The sequence below is a fragment of the Antechinus flavipes genome, chromosome 1 (assembly GCF_016432865.1).
Source record: "Antechinus flavipes isolate AdamAnt ecotype Samford, QLD, Australia chromosome 1, AdamAnt_v2, whole genome shotgun sequence".
Taxonomy (NCBI): Eukaryota; Metazoa; Chordata; class Mammalia; order Dasyuromorphia; family Dasyuridae; genus Antechinus; species Antechinus flavipes.
Window position 1 is genome coordinate 213,402,736 of NC_067398.1, and position 20,467 is coordinate 213,423,202.

Here is a 20,467-nt window from a genome sequence, read left to right on the forward strand (position 1 = left end):
AAATATTTTTAAAAGAAATGTTTATCCCTTATTTGTTATTTTTTATATCTTATATTCATTCTATATTATTTTCTATATATTTTATACCTTATAAATTCTTCACTTGTTATTCTTTTATATTTGTTACATCTTTGTTTTCATATCACTTTAATTTCTAAATGTATCCATCTCCCCTCTTCAACCTAGCAAGTCATCCTTTGTAACAAAGAATTTTTAAAAAAGATTTTTAAAAGAAGTTTTGCAGGTCAAAAGATATGAATAGGCAGTTTTCAGAAGATGAAATCAAAGCCAATCAACAAATCAATGCTATTTGATAGTATATACAATTTTCCACACCCATAGTTTTCTGCCTTTACAAAGAAGGAAGGCATATTTTCTCAACTTTTCTTGGGGCCAAGCACAAAGAAGATTTAAAGAGTAAGAAGCTGAAATAATTGCCCAGATGGATAGTGAAAAAAGATAGTGTTTTGCAGAGTCTGAAATGCTATTAAGCAGTTTATCGATTGTTTTGATGAGCATATCAGGGGGCAAGTTACTGCAGGGCATTAGGATTTCAGAGCCAGCACAACAACAAAATGTTTCATCCCTTAATTTCCTCTTGGGATAAGAATTTTTGATGGGCTCTGCTTTTAAATTTATTCCGTTTTGTGTCCTTAATAAAGTCTATGAAATGTTTTCTAGTAAACAAAAGGTCAATTTTTAGATTATTTATATATTTTTAAATTTTAGTTGTTATCCCTAGGGGCAAAATATAGTACTGTCCATATAAACAAGAGAGCAATTATTTTCTCCCTTGTTTGTGTTTTTTTTTTAAATACATTCTTGTTAATGCCAATTATACACAATCCCAGCATTATAAGAGATCCCAAAGGCAATTTTTTTCAAACCCATACTTAAAAAATGAAGTTCTTTACAATTCACCTGAAAAATTAGTCATCTAGCTTTTGCTTTAAAGACCTCCAACAAAACCATTTGGAATGACACATATATATGTAATCCTATATGCTTTGACCCAGATCTTCCACTGCTAAATATATTTCCTAAGAATATTATTAGCTAAAAGAAAGATTCCCTGTACACCAAAATATTTATAACAACATTTTTTGTGATAGCAAAGTACTTGGGGGTGGAAATGGATGCCCATTGATTGGGAAATAATTAAATAAACTATGGTTCATGAAGGTAATATGTAAGAAATGGTGAGCCTTATGAAGACCGAGAAGTATTAAAAGACTTATATGAATTGATGTAAAGTAAATTAAGTACAGCCAGGAAAATATGATGACTGAAATAACAAATGGAAAGAATAAGCACAACAAAAACAATGAAACTGAACATTACAAAATTATAAAAAGCAAACTTGGCCTTCAAGATAGATATCAGAAGAAAACTCCCACTCCTTTATAAAGGTATGGAACATTGCATACAATAACACACTTTCTTGATGTGTTAATCAATTTTACTGAAATTTTTCCTTTCCTTTCCTTCCTTTCTTTTTTTCTTTCTTTCTTTTTTTCTTTCTTTCTTTCTTTTTTCTTTCTTTCTTTCTTTTTTCTTTCTTTTTTCTTTCTTTCTTTTTTCTTTCTTTCTTTCTTTTTCTTTCTTTCTTTCTTTCTTTCTTTCTTTCTTTCTTTCTTTCTTTCTTCCTTCCTTCCTTCCTTTCTTTCTTCCTTCCTTCCTTCCCCAATTGCTAATACTCTATGTTCTTAATAATCTTGTATTTATTTGTGTTTATGCAAACACATACATTCATATATATACATATATGTACACATACATATATAATTAATCTCTCCACTAGAATGTGAACTTCTAGTGAGTGGAGATTATTTCATTATTTTTTTAAGGTGAGACATTTCATGATCCCCATCACAAATTCCACTTCAAGAAATGAAGTCACAGCATATCCAGAATGTAATCAGTATAACTGAGTTTCCCTCCCTATGTCATTTGATTTAGTCACAGAATGATCCAAATGCTCAACAAATAAATCAATTTAGGCCCAGAATGTAGTCACAAAATGTAAATTAACTGCTGAGAAAATTTTCTAAAATCTCATAAGAATATATTAGTAAGTACTTCATTAATCTGAAAGAATCACAAGGCCTTAAACATTAAATAAAGGTAACTAATGCCACATTGTTAATATCTCAGAACTGATTGAGAAAAATCAGGTATATCACTTTAATTTCTAAATGTATCCATCTCTCCTCTTCAACCTGGCAAGTCATGCTTTGTAACAAAGAATTTTTTTTGTTGGTGTATACATAAAAACAAGTCATTTGGCTATTGAAAGTTCTGGGTTCAGGTGCATTTTGTGGAGGCAGACTACTTTATTTCTACCAGAATGGGGAAAAGAATGACTCTTTCCTTACTTCTTTCCCCAATAGTTAATGGAACAATTTGATCAGTACTTCTTTGGATTTTTCCATCATGCTCCCAGGAAACCTTATAAATGAGAAAGCTCATCAGCCAGCAAGATCCAATCAGCCTCAGTACTCATCAGCATCCTCTATGTTTCTGGTTGGAGGGTAAAGTCATGAGCTTCAAAACCTGTATTAAAAAAAGGAGTCCAGGCTAGCTATCTCTTTCCCACTTGGCTCTGTACTCTTTAGGACTTCTTTGGATATCTTCATTATAACCCATACCAAGTAGCTTCTTTCCCTTCCCTATTCTAGCTTTTCAATTATTTTTTATTTACTTATTTATTTAGTGTAAATTGATAGCTTCTTTTAGGGCAGGGACAGTCTTTTGTTATTGCTAGCACTAAGCATTGAACCTAGTAAATAAGCTGGTGCTTTAAAAAAGTTTATTGATTGTTGCAGACAAAGGAAATTACTGGGAACTGAGATACACTTGAGGACAGATGAAGATGCAAAGAAATAGCTACACAAAGAAGGCAGTTTCTCGATCCATGACCTCTTGTGGTAGAAATAAGAATTGTCTACAGACTGAAGACATTGAATTTCAGAGCCTAGACATATGGCCCAACCCAATGAAGAGCTACATCTAAGGGGAGCTGCATGAGAACTCTACAAAAAGGACATTCAAGTCAGGTAGTACTAGGAACTGTGATTTAATCTGCATCATGCCTATCCTACATACCTTGTTGCCAACATCCTTTAAGTATGAGCCTACTCTTCCCGGGGATGCTAGGGGTATTTTGAGAGAGTGTACTTTTTAAATTAAGATCTTTCCCAGGTCTCAATTATTTATATACATACATACATGCTAGGTGCTGTGCTAAGCACTGGGGAGGTGAGAAAAAGCTTAAAAGCATGGTCCATGCCATTATAGAGATCACACTCTAAGGAGAGAGACACTACTAAAAAAGAAAAAAAAAATCTTTATAAATAGATTTTTTCTACAGTCATATACATATAAACATATACATACATCTATAACTACATCTACACATAGATAGTTTTACCTAGGTGAGCTGTTCTGCAGACCTCTACTTAAAATGATTTTTATATAATGCAAATTTGCCTATGGAGGGAAGAGAGAAAGGAAAGAGGGAAGAGTACATGCAAGTGGAGAGAGGAAAGAGAGAAAGGGAAGAGGGAAGAGTGCACACTAGTGGAGAGAAGGAAGAGAGAAAGGGAAGAGGGAAGAGTTCATGCTAGTGGAGAGAGGGAAGAGTGCATGCTAGTGGGGAGAGGGAAGAGAGAAAGAGAAGAGGGAAGAGTTCATGCTAGTGGAGAGAGGGAAGAGGGAAGAGTGCATACTAGTGGAGAGAGGGAAGAGAGAAAGGGAAGAGGGAAGAGTTCATGCTAGTGAAGAGAGGGAAGAGGGAAGAGTGCATGCTAGTGGGGAGAGGGAAGAGAGAAAGGAAAGAGGAAAGAGTGCACGCTAGTGGAGAGAGGGAAGAGAGAAAGGGAGATGGAAGAGTGCACGCCAGTGGAGAGAGGGAAGAGAGAAAGGGAAGAGGGAAGAGTGCATGCTAGTGGAGAGAAGGAAGAAAGAAAGGGAAGATGGAAGAGTGCATGCTAGTGGAGAGAGGGAAGAGAGAAAGGGAAGAGGGAAGAGTGCATGCTAGTGGAGAGAGGAAGCTTTCACACGGTTCAAAGACATGGGGGGAACGAGAAGGGGAAGCTGGGGACAGAGAAGCGAGAGCAAGAAGAGGAACACGTATAGTCTGGCCTGAACTGACAAGAAGAACAAAAAAAGGGAAAGTGTGAAGGCTAGAGGCAGACGACATAGGTGGGGCTGAACATGGACACAGACAGGAGAGGATGGGCAACATGGGAGGGCTGAGGACAGACATATACCCAAGTGTGGAGGGATGAAATACACCCCAGATTGGTAATGTCAAGCAGAGACAAAGTCAGAGGGTTCAAGTTGGTAGGTCTTTCCAGGAATTCATTCTTTTGCTTTCACTTGGAGGGTTTTTTCCTTAAAGTTTAGGTGCTTTTTTGGTAGGGGTGGGATGAGAAATGCTGAAGGAGGAGAGGAGGCAGGAGTGGAGAGAGACCCCATTAGTGTACAGTGAAGTAAATGTTTAGAAGTAGAGTTTTTTGGAAGGTGTATTTCTTTTGTGATTCTTTATGTAAAGTTAAATTTCATAATATAAATTTACACAGCAGACACTCTCCATATACATTGTATGTACATATATATACACACACATAAATATATTTGTATGTTATCTCTCTCTTGATGTTATCTATGTATATAAAAATATAGAGAGAGATAGTATAAATGGAGGTAGTAAGTATCTGGGATCAGATTTGAACTCAAGAAGATGAGTCTTCCTGAGTCCAGGTCCAACATTCAGCTGTCCCAAAAGAAACAGAATCAAATATTTTCTTTCTGGTTAATTTAATAATTCTCGATTTAAAACAAACACCTTCAAATAAGAAATAAGTTAATAAGGAACAATTCTGGCCTCTTCCTTCCTAACAGTTTCCTATATATGATGTAGTGGAAAAAGTACTGCTGCTCACCAGAATAAAATGGTTATTCTTTGTTTGGGATCAGAAGGCCTACATTTAAATCCTGCTTCCAACACTTAACCACATGTAGGCACATTGGCTCATCTCTCTAAAGCTCATTTTTCTCATTTACAAAATTGGGACAATAATTCCCAAAGGTTTGTAGTGAGGAAACACCTTATAAATCATAAAGAGCTGTGTTAATATTAGTTATTGGTAACAATGACAAAAGGGCAACCAAGTGGCACAGGGGATTGAGGGCTGGGCCTGGAGTAAGGAATACCCACGTGCAATCATTTATTCAGTCTCTCTTATCAACACTTTATAGCTATATCTATTGTTCTTGTTCCCAACCATAGTCTTAGATTGTAAGCTCCTAGTTGGTAGGAACTTCTTTTGCCTCTTTCTGTATTTCCAATACTTAGCCGAGTGCCTAGCACACAGATATTGATTGATTCTTTTAGCTCTCATACACTCTTTATAGAAATACACGTACATAAATTAAAATTCCCTAATTACAATTTGTGTGATCTAGTTATAGGGCAATTTAATGCCTACTTTTGTCAAGTCTTAGCAAATGATTGAGCAAAATGTTCTCTGTAGCTATGTCTGTCTTACAATCGTGTATAGTTCTTACATATGTGAGATACACTTTGTCTGAGAAAAGCCTTGACCTTTACTGTATCAAGTCAAACGCTTTCCTAAAATCAATGGATAATAAGCACAGTGGGATTTTATATTCTCTATACTTCTCAGAATTTATATTCTCTGCATCCCCACAGTGTAACAATATAGATAAATCAATAAGCATTTCTTAACCTAGGAAGATTTATATGAAGTAATATAAAGTGAAGTGCACAGAGCCAATAGAATATTGTACACAGTAACAGCAGTAAGGATGATCAACTATGAAAGATTGGCTACTCTGATCAAGACAACAATCCAAAATAATTCCAACGGACACTTGATGAAAAATGCCATAGAGAGAACCAATGAACTCTGAGTGCAGATTGAAGATACTTTTCAAATTTGATTTTCCTTAGGATTTTCGTGTGTACTTTCTTTTGCAACATGACTAATTTGGAAATACATTTTGCATGACTTCACATGTATAATTGATATCATATTGCTAGTCTTCTCAAATGGTAGAGGAAAGGTGAGAGAGAATTTTGAACTAAAAAAAATTTTTAATGAATGTTTAAAAATTTTACATGTTATTTGTAAATATCAATAAAATAAATAAAAATATATTAAGAAAAAAATCAATAAGCATGTTTAAATGCCTACCACATCAATCAACCAACTAGTATTTATTAGGTACTTATTATGTGCCAGGAAGGGAAATAAGATGACAAAGTGAATAGAGCATGAGACATGGAATTAGGAAGGCCTGAATTCAAATCTGGCCTCAGATCTTTACTAATGGGATTCTGGGATAGTCATTGAGCCCTATTTGCCTCAGTTTCCTCATTTATAAAGTGAGCTGGAGAAGGAAATGGCAAACCGCTCAAATGTCTTTACAAAAAAAACCCAAATAAGGTCATGACGAGTTGGACACAACTAATCAACTAAACAATAATGGCAACATCAGGCAACTCACAACAGAAGCCACACACACACACACACATACACACACACACACACACACACACACACACACACACAAACACAAACACTATAGTTCTGTGCCACAAAGGACCTTATTTTCCTCCTTATCGCTTTTTTTCCAAGAGACAGCTCTACAAAGTAGTAGAATGGAACAGTATTACAAATACTAACTTAGAGATTCCATTTCTTTCTGATTTTATTTGCTGCCTATGGCTAATTCTAGTGGGGAAGAATCACTAGGACTACTGCTCATACCTTTGCTTTTACGCCATTCTATTCCAGCCAGTACCCTGGCTTTCTTAACCCAATAACAGTTTGTATTACCTAGCACAGAGCTTTACCCATGACAGTTACTTAATCTCTGTTAAACTAAATAGAGCATTCTTATTTTGTAGAGATGAGGAAAGAATAATTATAATAATAACTAACATTTATATAAGACCAATTGTGCATCAGGTGCCATGTTAATCACTTCATAATTATTATTTCATTAGATCCTTACAACAACATTGGGAGATAGGTACTGATATTATCTTAATTATATCTGTTATATTTATATATAATAGACAGAGGTAAAGATTTTCCTGGGATCACATAGCTAGTAATTATCTGAGGTCAGATTTGACTTTAAATCTCCTGACTCTAGGTCCAGCATTCTCTTCACCATATCACAGAGAGGAGAGTCAGAAGTTGTTAATACCCTCTCAATATTTTGTTTTGTTTTGTAAAAACATAATTTGTAATCTCATAATTCTTTTTTAATATTCCTGTACTTGAGATATTTTGGTCACCTAATTTCTGACTGCTTTTAAAACTGTGAAATGTTCAGCATGTATTTCTTTTATATGTCTGTGGCCAATCTAAGTTTCTTGAAGAGCCTTTGCCTTAATTCCAATAGACTTGTGATGGAAAGTGCCATCTGCATCCAGAGAGAGAACTATGGAGACTGAATGTGGATCAAAGTAAAGTATTTTCACCTTTTGTTTTGTTGTTTGTTTGTTTGTTTCTTAGTTTTTTCCCTTTTGATGTGATTTTTCTTGCACAGCATTAGAAATATGGAAATATGTTTGAAGAATTGAACATTTTAACCTGGAACGGATTGTTAGCTTTCTTGGAGTGGAAGAAGGGAGAGAGAGAGAGAGGAAGAAAAATTTGGAATGGTTTTGCAGACGTGAATATTAAAAACTATCTTTGCATGTATTTGGAAAAACAAAATCCTATTTTTTAAAAAAGAGCCATTGCCTAAGCTGGGTAGGGGGAGAGATAGTCCACTGTTATTTGCTGCATATGGAGAGGAGCTATGACTCCTGATTGAAAGAGAGAATTCTTAGCCTGGAACTGGGTACCTGAGTAAAAGATATGGAAGTTGGTTCCAGAGAGACCTGGCCTTGGTTTCTCCCCAAGAAACCATCTCCCCCACATTATCTGGGTATGTTCTCATCACAAATCTCTCTCCAAAAATGTCTGGAACTAACTTTGTTCAATTTGTCAATTTGTCAGATATGCAGCACTGAGTTCTGTATTCTGTTCACCATTGAACAGTCAGAATTTCCCTCCATATGAAGAATGGATGCACTTGACTGCCCTTCTCCTAACTTCATAGGGTTAGATTTGGATTACATTCATAAATTATTCCAGCAAGTGGTAAAATTAAGACATATTAATTTCACTCTTGTTGTTGATGAGATAACAATAGAATCAACTCCAAAAATAGTAGTGGCAAAGAATTAAAAACTGATTGCCTATCAAATAAGGAATAGCTGGACAAGTTATGGTATGTGAATGTGATGAAATGCTATAATACTGCAAGAAATGATGAAGGAAATGATCTCAGAGAAAGATGAGAAGGTTTATATAAACTAATACAGAATGAAGTGAATAGAACCAGAAAAACAATGTCTATAATAACAATAATATTAGAAACTCTGATCAACCCAATGATAGACCACAACTCCTGAGGACAAATGATGAAATATAGTATCCATTCCCTGATAGATTTTGATGGACCCAGAGTACTGATCATAATGTCCCAAAAGTTTTAGTACTGTTTTAAATTACTAAAGTTTTTTTTTTCTGGGGACATAACCTATAAAGGAATTTATTTTGTCTGACTATACATGTTTTTTAAACAGGACTTTTTTTGGGGGGAAGAAGGGTTGATTTCTTTTTTGCTTTCATAATGGGACAGGAAAGGCAGAAAAGAGAGGGGGCAGATCTTTATGAAGGCAAAATTTAATTTTAGAAATATATAAATAAATACAGACCAATCCATACCATTTCCATTAATGCATTCTTCTCAGTTCTGTTGTTCCATGTCTATAATGTTATAAAAGATAAATTTTACATACAGCATTAAAGATTGCAGTATCTATACTACTTAAACACACTGGTTTCAAATAGCTTTTGTCAATAAAGGTTATGAGACCACCCTGATGCAAATTGTCATATTTGCTCTCAATTTCTCTACCTTGCCTTCACCTAATATAGTCATAATAATAACAACAATAATGCCTACAATAGAACTTATGAGAAGAGAGCAAGCTAGCAAAGTATTTGTTTCAACATATGAATGAAAGGATCAAGGTCTCCTATAAGCAGGAATAAAAAGGTTCTGTTCCTTGGATCAAAGTGTCTCCTTTTGCCTTTTTTTTTTTTTAATTTGGGGACAATATAGTTATCATAGATAGAAGTAGTGGCAGTCCCTTTGCTGTCCCAGCTCTAGTTTAACCCAGATCTTCCCATTCCAAAGCCAATACTCATTCCACTAAACATATTACCTCCCTTGACATGAATATAAATGTATTAGAAAAGTTTTTTTCTTATTCATGAGTTCTAGAATGAACCAGAACAAAAGAAATTACTGTTCTAAAAGTTACATGTATTTATAAAACAAAAACATGTTTCTATGCAAAAAATGTTTGTAGCAGCCCTTTTTTGTGGTGGCAAAAAACTGAAAATTGAGTGGATGCTCATCAGTTGAAGAATGGTTAAATAAGTTACAGAATATGAATGTTATGGAATATTATTGGTTTTTTCTGTTCTTTTTTATTATAGCTTTTTATTCACAGAACATATGCATGGGTAATTTTTCAACACTGATCCTTGCAATCACTTCTGTTCCAACTTTTCCCTTCCTTCCCTCCATATCCTCCCCTAGATGGCAGGCAGTCTCATACATGTTAAACATGTTAAAGTATTATCTTAAATACAAAATATGTGTACATATTTATACAGTTCTCTCGTTGCACAAGAAAAATTGGACTTAGAAAAGTGAAAATAACCTGGGAAGAAAAACAAAAATGCAAAGAATATACACTTATTTCCCAGTGTTCTTTCGCTGGGTGTATCTGGTTCTGTTCATCACAGTGGAACTGAATTGAATCTTCTCATTGTTGAAAAGGGCCATGTCCTTCAGAATTGATCATCATATAGTATTGTTCTTGAAGTGTATAATGATCTGGTTTTGCTCATTTCACTCAGCATCAGTTCATGAATACAGACCTCTCTGTATTCATCCTGCTGGTCATTTCTTATAGAACAGGAATATTATTATTATATAAGAAATGATTAGCAGGAGAATTTCAGAGAAGCCTGGAGAGACTTACTTGAACTGATGCTAAGTGAAGTAAATAGAACCAGAAGATAACATTGTACACAGCAACATGATGATCAATTCTGATGCACATGGCTCTTTTCAACAATGAGATGATTGAGGCCAGTTGCAAAGATCTTGTGATGATGAGAACCATCTACACCCAGAGGGAGGACTGTGGGAACTGACCATGGATCACAACATAACATTTTCACTCTCTGTGTTGTTGTTTGCTTGCATTTTGTTTTCTCTCTCATTTTTTCCCTTTTGGATCTGATTTTTCTTGTGCAAAAGACAATCCTGGCTCTCAAGGAGTGTACAGTGGGGTTTGAGATATTAATCCAGATCTTCCCATTCCAAAGCCAATACTCATTCCACTAAACATATTACCTCCCTTGACATGAATATAAATGTATTAGGAAAGTCTTTTTTTTCCTTATTCATAACATCTAGTAATGGAATATCTGTGTTAAAGGATAGGAAGGAAATAGGGAAGTGTTTACTATGTATCAGGCACTATGCAAAGCACTTGCAAATATTATCTCATTGTATCCTCATCACAACCCTGTGAAGTAGGCGTTATCACCCAACCTCACCCCCTAAATAATATGATAGTAATTCATAGCTCTATATGCAGTATAAGAATTGTGATTTTTTTTTTACCACAATCCCATCAACATTTAATTTTACATTTTAAGCTACTTTGCCAGTATTATGGGTATAATTTAATTATATATACAATTATAAATAATTGTAATATATAATAAATATGATGTATAAAATTTAATTTATAGATAATGTAATTATGTGAATAATATTAATATATACAATTATTTAACATGGAATGTTAATATAGTCATAACATATATAATTTTATATATAATATAAATAGTATAATTTAGTGTAAATCATATTTGGAGTTTTCTTGGCAAAGATATTGAAATAGTTTGCCATTTTCTTCTCCAACTCATTTTATAGATGACGAAGCTGAGACAATTAAGGCTAATTGATTTGCCCAGGGTCACACAAGTAGGAAAATTTCTGCCAGTTCAATTAAGTTGAACTTAGGAAGATGTTTTCCTGATTCTAGGGCCAGTACTCTATCCACTTGATTATCTGGCTGTCCTTTGAACAATTTTAGGTTGTTATTGATAATGTCTGTTTCTTTTTTCATTGGCTGCCTGTTCATATTATTTGACCAAATAGCGAAACATTAATTTTTTGATTTATCTTTTTTTTTGTTTTTACTGGACTTTTAATTTCATGGAATAAAAAATACTAGGTGAATAACTACATTACTCACTTACTTAGCAGGATATCTTTCAATAATCTTGCAGAATTAAGGAGTCAAGAAAATAATTTGATCAGCGTCACAATGAATGTGGCAGAGGCCAGACTTGAATCCAGGTCTTCTTGAATCTGAGACAAGTTCTATATGCACTATGCCATAGTCCTGTCATATTTTGATAAAATATTTTAAAGATAGCTGTTTCCATGAATCTCTTTTTTATTCCTTTTTTTGGTAATGAATTGGTTTTGGCTGTGAATACTTTTGATTTTTAAATCTCTCTATTGTCTGCTATGATTATCTTCTAATTGTTCAATAAAAAAAGAATTTTCCTTTCTTCCATTTTAAAATTTTAAAAAAATATTTGGACAGTTGCTTCACTTGGTGTTCATTGTAATATATCATTTTTAAAAAATGTGTGCTTTAACCAAAGGCCTTTTCATTCCAATTGATAAAATAATAGTTCTATAGATTTTCTAATAAATATCATCAATTATACTAATTATTTTCCTGATATTGCACTATCCTTGAATTCCTAATATAAAACTGATTCATTAAAATTAATATCTTTTTATATTATTACATATGCTGATATTTTATTCAATATTTTATATTGATACTAATATGTGAAATCAGAGATGGCCTATTTATAAGATTTAAAGATGACATGAAGTTAAGAGACAGACAGTCAAGGTTCAGAAATGTAAAAAGAAGTCTGGTAGCTGGAATGGTGTGCCAAGTCTAGAGTGGAAAGGACACTCAATTTGCTTTTGTTATCATCTGCAAAATGATTGAGTATGAAACAATTTCCCTGGGCCTTGGTTTCCTCATCTTTGGACTAGATAGTTTCCAAGGTTCCATCTATACCTAAATCTGTGATTCTATTCTAAGAACTGCTATTGGGTCCAATGAACAGGGACACTACATCCATCTCCTTCCCAGTATGGAATCCACTACTATAGACCCGTGGAGCCTGGGGGGATGCTGGACTTTAATGAGAAAGGTTTGACTTCTTTTTCTCACATTTCTTTTAAGTTCATTCTGTTTTCCATCTTGGAACTATGAGAGTGAAAATTGCTTAAGACTCGAATTATGACTAATGTCCAGGCCCTCCCCAAAGGTGGAAATAGAAAGGTACTAAGGATACAAGTGCTGAGTTAGCACAGGTGGTCAGTAAGCATCAGAAAGGACAGATTTACATATGCCCTATTTAACTCCCCCAGTTTCACTCTGATCCTAAGATGAAATTTAATAATAGGGATAAATATAAAACTCTATACTTGTGGTCAAAAATCAGTTTTACAGGTAACAAGCTGGGAGAAGTGTGTCTGGACAGTAGCTCATTTAAAAAACATCTAAGTGTTTCAGTGAATTGTGAGATCATTATAAATTGGTAGTATAGTAAAAACAGACATTTTCTCCATTGTCTGGGCATTTTCACTGGCTGTTCCACCACTGAAATGCTCTCATTCTTCATTTTCTTCTTCTGACTTCCCAGGCTCCTTTCAACTCCCCTATTCCTGCCTAATGAGGTTTTACCCAGCCTTCAGGATCTAGATCAAATGCAACAACTTTCAGGAAGCCTTCTATAATCCCACCTAAGGGAAAATTCAATCTCCCTCCTCTGAATTTTTATAATTTTATCTATCTCTTTAGTGGGAGAAGGAAGAACAGCTAGGTGAATCAGTGCACAGAGTAGAAGAACCAGGATATCCTGGAGTTAGAAAGACTGATCTTCTTGAGTTCAACTACCTGAATGACTCTGGGTCAATCACAACTTTGCTTCATTTTCTTAATCTGTAAAATGAGCCTGGAAAAGGAAATGGCAAACTACTTTAATATCTTTGCCAAGAAAATCTCAGATGGGATCACAGAAAGTTTGATACCACCGAAATGACTGAACAACAATGGGAGGAGTTGATTCCTGATCAAATGATTCCCTCAATCTAAATGATGAAATTGTTGAATATAGGAGATAAATAGTAGAGATAATGAGATGTTAAAATCTTAAATGAAGTACAAATAGCATCTACACTTTTGAAAATCCTTTATGTTATGTACAAGTCCTTTAAACAAGTTTTGTGGAACTTTACTCCTAAACTCTCCCCTTCTCCTATTTTATTTATTACTGTAGAGTCCAGCTTCCTAAACTATGGTTCAGAACCCCATATGAAGTCTCATAACCGAATTGGGAGGTCACAAAATTATGATTTATTTTCACTAAATGTTTGGTTTGTATACCTATTTTATATACTTATATACCTGGAGTCATGTAAAAATTTCTTGGGCAAAAAGGGGTTGCAAGTGAAAAAAGCTCAAGAAATCCTGTTGTAGAGAACATCATCCTCCCAGTCCCTCAGGCTCCAAATTTAGCACTCATCCTGGTTTCCTATTCTTTCTCACTCCTCATATCCATGCTATTGCCCAGCCCTGTTGTTTTCATCTTTTCAGTGTATCCCCAATACAGCACCTTCTCTCTTGTGACCTTGCCACCACTCAGTGAAGGCCTTCATCCCCTCATACCTTGATTATTACAGGAGCCTGCCTCTCTCTCCACTCCAATTCATTCATCATTCAACCAGTAAAGTGATTTTCCTAAAGTATAGGTCTGATCATGTCACCCTGAACTCCTATTCCCTTTCTTCCCTCAGTAAACTCCAGTGGCTTCCCAGTTACTACAGCAGCAAAGACAAAATTCTCTGATTGGTGTTCAAAGTCCTTCAAAATCTACCTGCCCCTCTAATAAGGATAGGTCTAGTTTGCCAAATGATGATGTGGGACACCAAAGGATGGAGTTTGGTAGCAATTTACATGTAAAGAACTTATAAGGGCTTTCTCCTTGCCAAAAGGTACATTGATTTATGAGAAGAGATTAGGAACAAAATGAAGAGGCAAAATAGATAGCAGGAGTGGCAAATCTGAAATAGATTTAGGAGAGTTTATAGCAAGAAAAGAGATTTTTGGCAATTAACAATGGAAAAGACAAATTCCCCAGTAGATTCCAACCCTTTCATTGTCAAAATGGAGAAACTGAAGACCCAGAGAGAAGCAATTTTTTTATTTTTGGAAAATGGTTATATATATATTTTTTCAGTTACATGTAAAAACAATTTTTAACATTCATTTTAAAATTTTTTTCAATTTCAAATTATCTCCCTCCCGCTCCACCCCATTATTGATTCAGCAAGCAATTTAATGTAAATTACATGTGTGTAATTATGCAAAACAAATTTCCACAGTAGCCAGTTGCAAAAGAAAAGATAGAACAAAGAAAAAGAAAAAAGTTTAAAGTATGCTTTGATCTGTATTCATACTCCAGTTCTTCTCAGGAGGTGAATAGCATTTTTCTTCATAAGTCCTTCAGAACTGTTTTGAATCATTGTATTACTGAGAGAGCTAAATCATTCATAGTTGTGTATTACTATGTGCAATATTCTGGTTCTATTCACTTTACTTTTCATCAATTTATATGTCTTTCCAGGTTTCCTAGAAAGAAGTAATTAATTAACTCAATTCCATTTGAATAGTCAATGACAGAATTCAAGATCTGAAGTCAAATCTGATTTGAGAAGAAAATGACATGAGATCAATGATAGACAAATGTTAGAAAAACAAAGGTCAAGTTCTGTTTGCAATTGCATCTTTTGATCTGATATAGTCAAAACTGATTTTTCCAATAGCAATGTATGGCTATAAGGATTATAAGGAAAGTTGAGCTTCCCAGAATCTATGCTTTTGAATTATGGTGCTGAAAAAGACTTTTGAGTATTCTTTGGTAACAAGGAGGCCAAGTCTGATAATACTTAAAGAAATTAATTCAGGCTACTCACTGGAAGGTCAAATACTGAAGCTGAAATTGAAATACTTTGGCTACATAAAACTTCCTCTAATTATTTTATCAACCAAAGCCAGAGCTCACTACATCTTCCTGTCTTGAATATTATCCTTTTGTTGTTATCAATTAAAACAAAACAAAATAAAACAAAAAAATCTTTAGAAAACCAAATAACTTATTCCCCAAGTATGGGAAAAGTTGAAACCCCTAAAAGAACTAAGTAAGGCAATCTCAGTCCAAAAGAAACAATAGAAAAATTACTAGACTAGAAGACAGAACTTGGGTTCAAGTTCAGATTCTGAGGTACAACAGCTGAGTATCCTTAGAAGGGGCAGCTGAGTGGCAGCATAGTGCCCAGACTCATCTCCCTGAGTTCAATCTGGCCTCAGATACTTAGCAGTTGTATGATCCTGGGCAAGTCACTTAACCCAGTTTGCCTCTGTTTCCTCATCTGCAAAATGAGCTGGAGAAAGAAATGGTAAACCATTCCAGTATTTTTGCTGCCCCACTCCCCCAAAAAAACCCAACAAAAAACAAACAAAAATAAGGTCAGGTGGCGTCATGAAAAGTCAGACATGACTGAAGAATGACACAGCAAAAATAATCCCTAGAAAAATCATCTAAGTTTCCTAAGTCTTAGTTTTCTCATCTATAAAACAAAAAGCTTTTAAACTAAGTCATTTTAAAGATCTCTTCCAGTTCTTACTTTCTGTTTCTATAAATAACAGCAACATTTATAAACCACACAAAGCTTTTCAAAAGTGCATTCTAGGGAGGTAGGTTAAATCTAGAGGACCTGAATCAATCTGCATTTTAGTTGAGTTGTGCATACCATAGGATCTCAGATAGTAACTAAGCAACTAAGAAATCAAGGAGTAATACTGAGAATAGTTTTCATTTACCTGGTGTGGTTCTAAGTTTCTTCTCATTGCATAAATTATGGCCATATAGAGATGGAAACAATCTTAATCTAATGTAAAATACTCTAATGCTAAAAAAAAAAAAACAACTTTTGAACACCTCAAGGACCTATAAATATCTCTAAACCTCATTTTTCTCATCTTTAAAATCAAAAGATTAGATAACATAATTTCTGATGACTCTTCATATACTAAATTTATCACCATCAGCTCAGATTACATATTTCCTTCTTGCCTAAATTTATAGACTCTTTATTAGTTGCTATACATATAATAATTCATCACATTGACCCAACCTTCTTTTGATCAGTCTTTTCCTACTTATATACTATTCCCCACATAATTTTCCTAAACAAAATCATGCTATTTTTACTGCTCAAGAATATTCAGTGGCTACTAGGTCTATATTCCAAGGACATCAAAAAAAAGGGAAAATAACCTATTTGTTTAAAAATATTTATAACAGCTTTTTGTGTGTGTGTGGTCACTAAGAATTGGAAATTGAAGGGATGCCTATCAATTGAGGAATGGCTAAAATGGTTAAATAAGCTATAGCATATGATTATAATAGAATATTATTTTGCTATAAGAAATGACAAGCAGAATGGTTTCAGAAAAACCTGGAAAGATGCATACTGATGCAAAGTAAAGTGAACAGAACTAGAAGAACATTATATACAGTAACAGCAATATAGTACAGTGAAGAACTGTGAATGACTCTGCTATTCTCCACAATACAATGATTCAAGACAATTTCAATGGACTGATGATGAAGCATACTATCTGCCTTTAGAGAAAGAACTAATATTGATCAAATTTAGACTGAAGCATGCCATTTTTCATGTTCATTTTTTTCTTTTATTCAACTTTTTGTGTACAAAATGACTAACATGGAAATGTTTTGCATGATTGCACATTTATAACCTATATGCAATTGTTTATTATGGAAGGGAAGAAGGGACCAAGGAAGAAAGAGTGGGGATGAAGGAAGGCCAAAATTTAGAACTCAAAACCAAAACAAAAGTTTCAAAAATGTTTTAACATATAAGTGAAAGAAAAATTTATATATATATATATATATATATATATATATATATATATATATATATGTATGTATGTATATATCATGATGTAAACAAAAAACCTCACACAAATCCTACTTTTATTTAGTATGAAACCTGGTAACTGTTCAATGAAGAGAAAAAAAAAAAGAATATTTAGTGGTCTCTGGGACTTTAGTTCCTAAACTGTGTGCCTTTACCCCAGGACTCCACTGCAAACTCAAAAAGGTACCATAGGACACTAAGTTTTGAAAGGAAACACGATGTTGGACATTTTTGGAAATATTAGCTTAAGACAGTTCATAATTTAAACATTAGATCACTTTACATTCTTTTTGATAATCTTAAATATTTGAGATATGGTTAAAATAGTTTATTTTGGGCTAGGCACTCTACTAACTATTTTGCAATTATTATCTCATTTGATCCTCATGACGAACCTGAAAAGTAGGTTCTTTTTATTAATCCCATTTTATAGATGAAGAAACTGAAGCAGAGATCAAATGACTTGCCCAAGATTGCAAAGAGTACATATCTGAGATTGGATTTAAATTCAAGTCCTCCCAACTCCAAGTTCTGCACTCTACTCACTGTATCACGTAGTTGCCTCCAGATTTTGCTTCATAAAAACAAATATTGGTCAAAAGTCAGTGTGGAGAAGAAAATGAGGATGGCAGTGTCTAATCTGATCCTGAAGTTGACACATATCTCATTAGGAAAATTTATAATTATTTAAGAATGAAATAAAAATGTTTCAATCATTTACTACATTGTTAAGACATAAGAACTTATCAAGTTGTTTAAATCTAACTAGTTAATGAAAAGAACTGATAGGGGTTTCTTTTGGTGTAGGAGCATTGTGAAAAAAATTACTGAGACATTAACAGCACTGAAGGAAGAAAATTTGGGAACATCTATTGTAAGATGTTACAAATTTTTTAGCTTGATTTTTTTCCCCTTTTTTATATATAAAATCTTTTATTTTCAAAACACATGCATAACATATCTAACATATATAGGACTGCTTGCCATCTAGGGGAGGGGGTGGAGGGAAGGAGGGGGAAAATCGGAACAGAAGCAAATGCAAGGGATAATGTTGTAAAAAAAATTACCCTGGCATGGATTCTGTCAATATAAAGTTATTATAAAAGAAAAGAAAAGTTATGTAATAAAAATAAATAAATAAATGAAAATAAAAAATAAAAATAAATGTTAAAAATTGTTTTTACATGTAATTGTGAATATATATATATATTTCTTAAATCTTAAGTTAATATGTAACCCACAGATACTTATAAAGAGACTATAAGCCTGGAATTTCTATTTGACAACACTGAGCTAGACTAATCCTTGGATAACAGACACACAGTCACAGGGTCTGACTTAAGGTCTGACAGAGCTTTATTTTTGTTGGTAGTCCTTCATTCTCAAAGAGGACCAATAATAACAACAGGATGGTAAAGTCTTGACTTGCAAGTGAATTAGATTTAAATGAGGTAGAGGCAAAGTCATCAGTCTCACTCTGTCCCCCAGCATCTGTCAGGGTTTTAGTTCAGGTAACATAGCCAAGACTCTAGAATCACTTCCATGCTGTCAGAAATACTACTAACAACAAAGCGCTTGGATTATTTGGTTTATTTTTTAAATAAGGCCATCAGATTTGCTATCGTTTTGATAGGCTGTCTCTCATTTCCAATTTCTAAAATGAGAGGAGTGTTCTAAGATGACCTCTAAGTCTTTCAGCTTTAACATTTTACTAGTCAATGAAACTGAAATCCATTTTTTCTCTTCTCTTCTCTTTCTCTTCCTTTGTAACTTTCCCTTCCCCCTTCTCTTCATTTTCAGAGCAGTTTCTGTATAGACATTTCCCCAAAGACTAATGTATTTATGTTATCTTTTGTACTGAATTCAAGTGTCTTTTTATTTTCCAGTAACATTTCATGCTGGTCCAGCTGCTGCCTCATCAATTATCAAATGAGTGAAAGAGAGATTATGTACTCTAAGGACTGATGCATACAGCCTCACAGGAAAAAGCTTTCTGTGGAAACCCCAAATTCACAGCAATTAGTTGAAATGACACATGTAGACATCAATAATTATCTAGAGGAAAAATTTAAATACATTTTAATCCAAAAGCTGGAGATGAGGAAACCACATTATTTTACTAAGTGATGTCATAATGCTAACCACTAATATTATCAATATTGCTTGACACTAAAGGCATGTATTTTGGACCCTGAGTTTCATGCATTTCTAAGAATTTATTTTATTTTTTAAATTTCTGTTTATATGGTGGCATTTCAATCTGATATATTAAAACTGCCATACTGTCCTCTCTCTTTACATTCCTTTCCATCTTTTATATGTTACAGGCTTGATATTATTTCAGCTGTATCAACAGAGTAAATAAGATTTTCTGGAAATATTATACCAAAATGCTTAAAACAGATATGTAGAAATGAGTATATAATCTAAGTAGAACAGAGCATGTGCAGATACATTCCTACTGCTTCCAGCTGATCACATGGGTCAATCTTTGGGATAATGAATTCCCTAGTTGTCTCAGCTCTGCGATGAATTAGCAGTAAAAGCCCTTGGCATTTTGATTTGTTGTTATTGAATTGTTTTTCAGCCTTATCTGACTCTTCAAGACTCTATTTGGAATTTTCTTGGCAACAATACTGGAGTGTTTTGCCATTTTGTTGCCAGTTCACTTTACAGATGAGGAAACTGAGGCAAATAGGAATAAGTGGCTTGTCAAGAGTCACATAGCTAGTAAATGTCGGAGACTGGATTTGAAGACAGGAAATCACTGCATCACCTAGCTGGCATTTTGATATGACATGGCAAATAATAAGTGGTCCCTTGCTTTTCGCTATAAGGCAGCAGTAGTAAAGTAGATTTTTGTATTGATTGAAAGAAGAAATACTTTCTGGTAAGATAGCTTGTTTTAATTCTCTCATATGATAAGAAGTAAGCTCTAGATTCCTTCTCCCTGGTCCCAGTTGGGGCAAGAACTCAATCAGATGAATTTGTGTCTTGGGCTTCTGGATAGCTTTTCCACTTTGGATTTCTTTTCCTGAGTAGGTGACCAGACATTATCATGTTATAAGTTGAGATATCTGGAAATCCCAGGTCCAATGACTAGAGGCAGAGGAAATGAGAGAGCCAATGAAGGAATTGGTTCAAGTTTGGCTATATCACCAGTAGTCATATACCAGGAATTGCA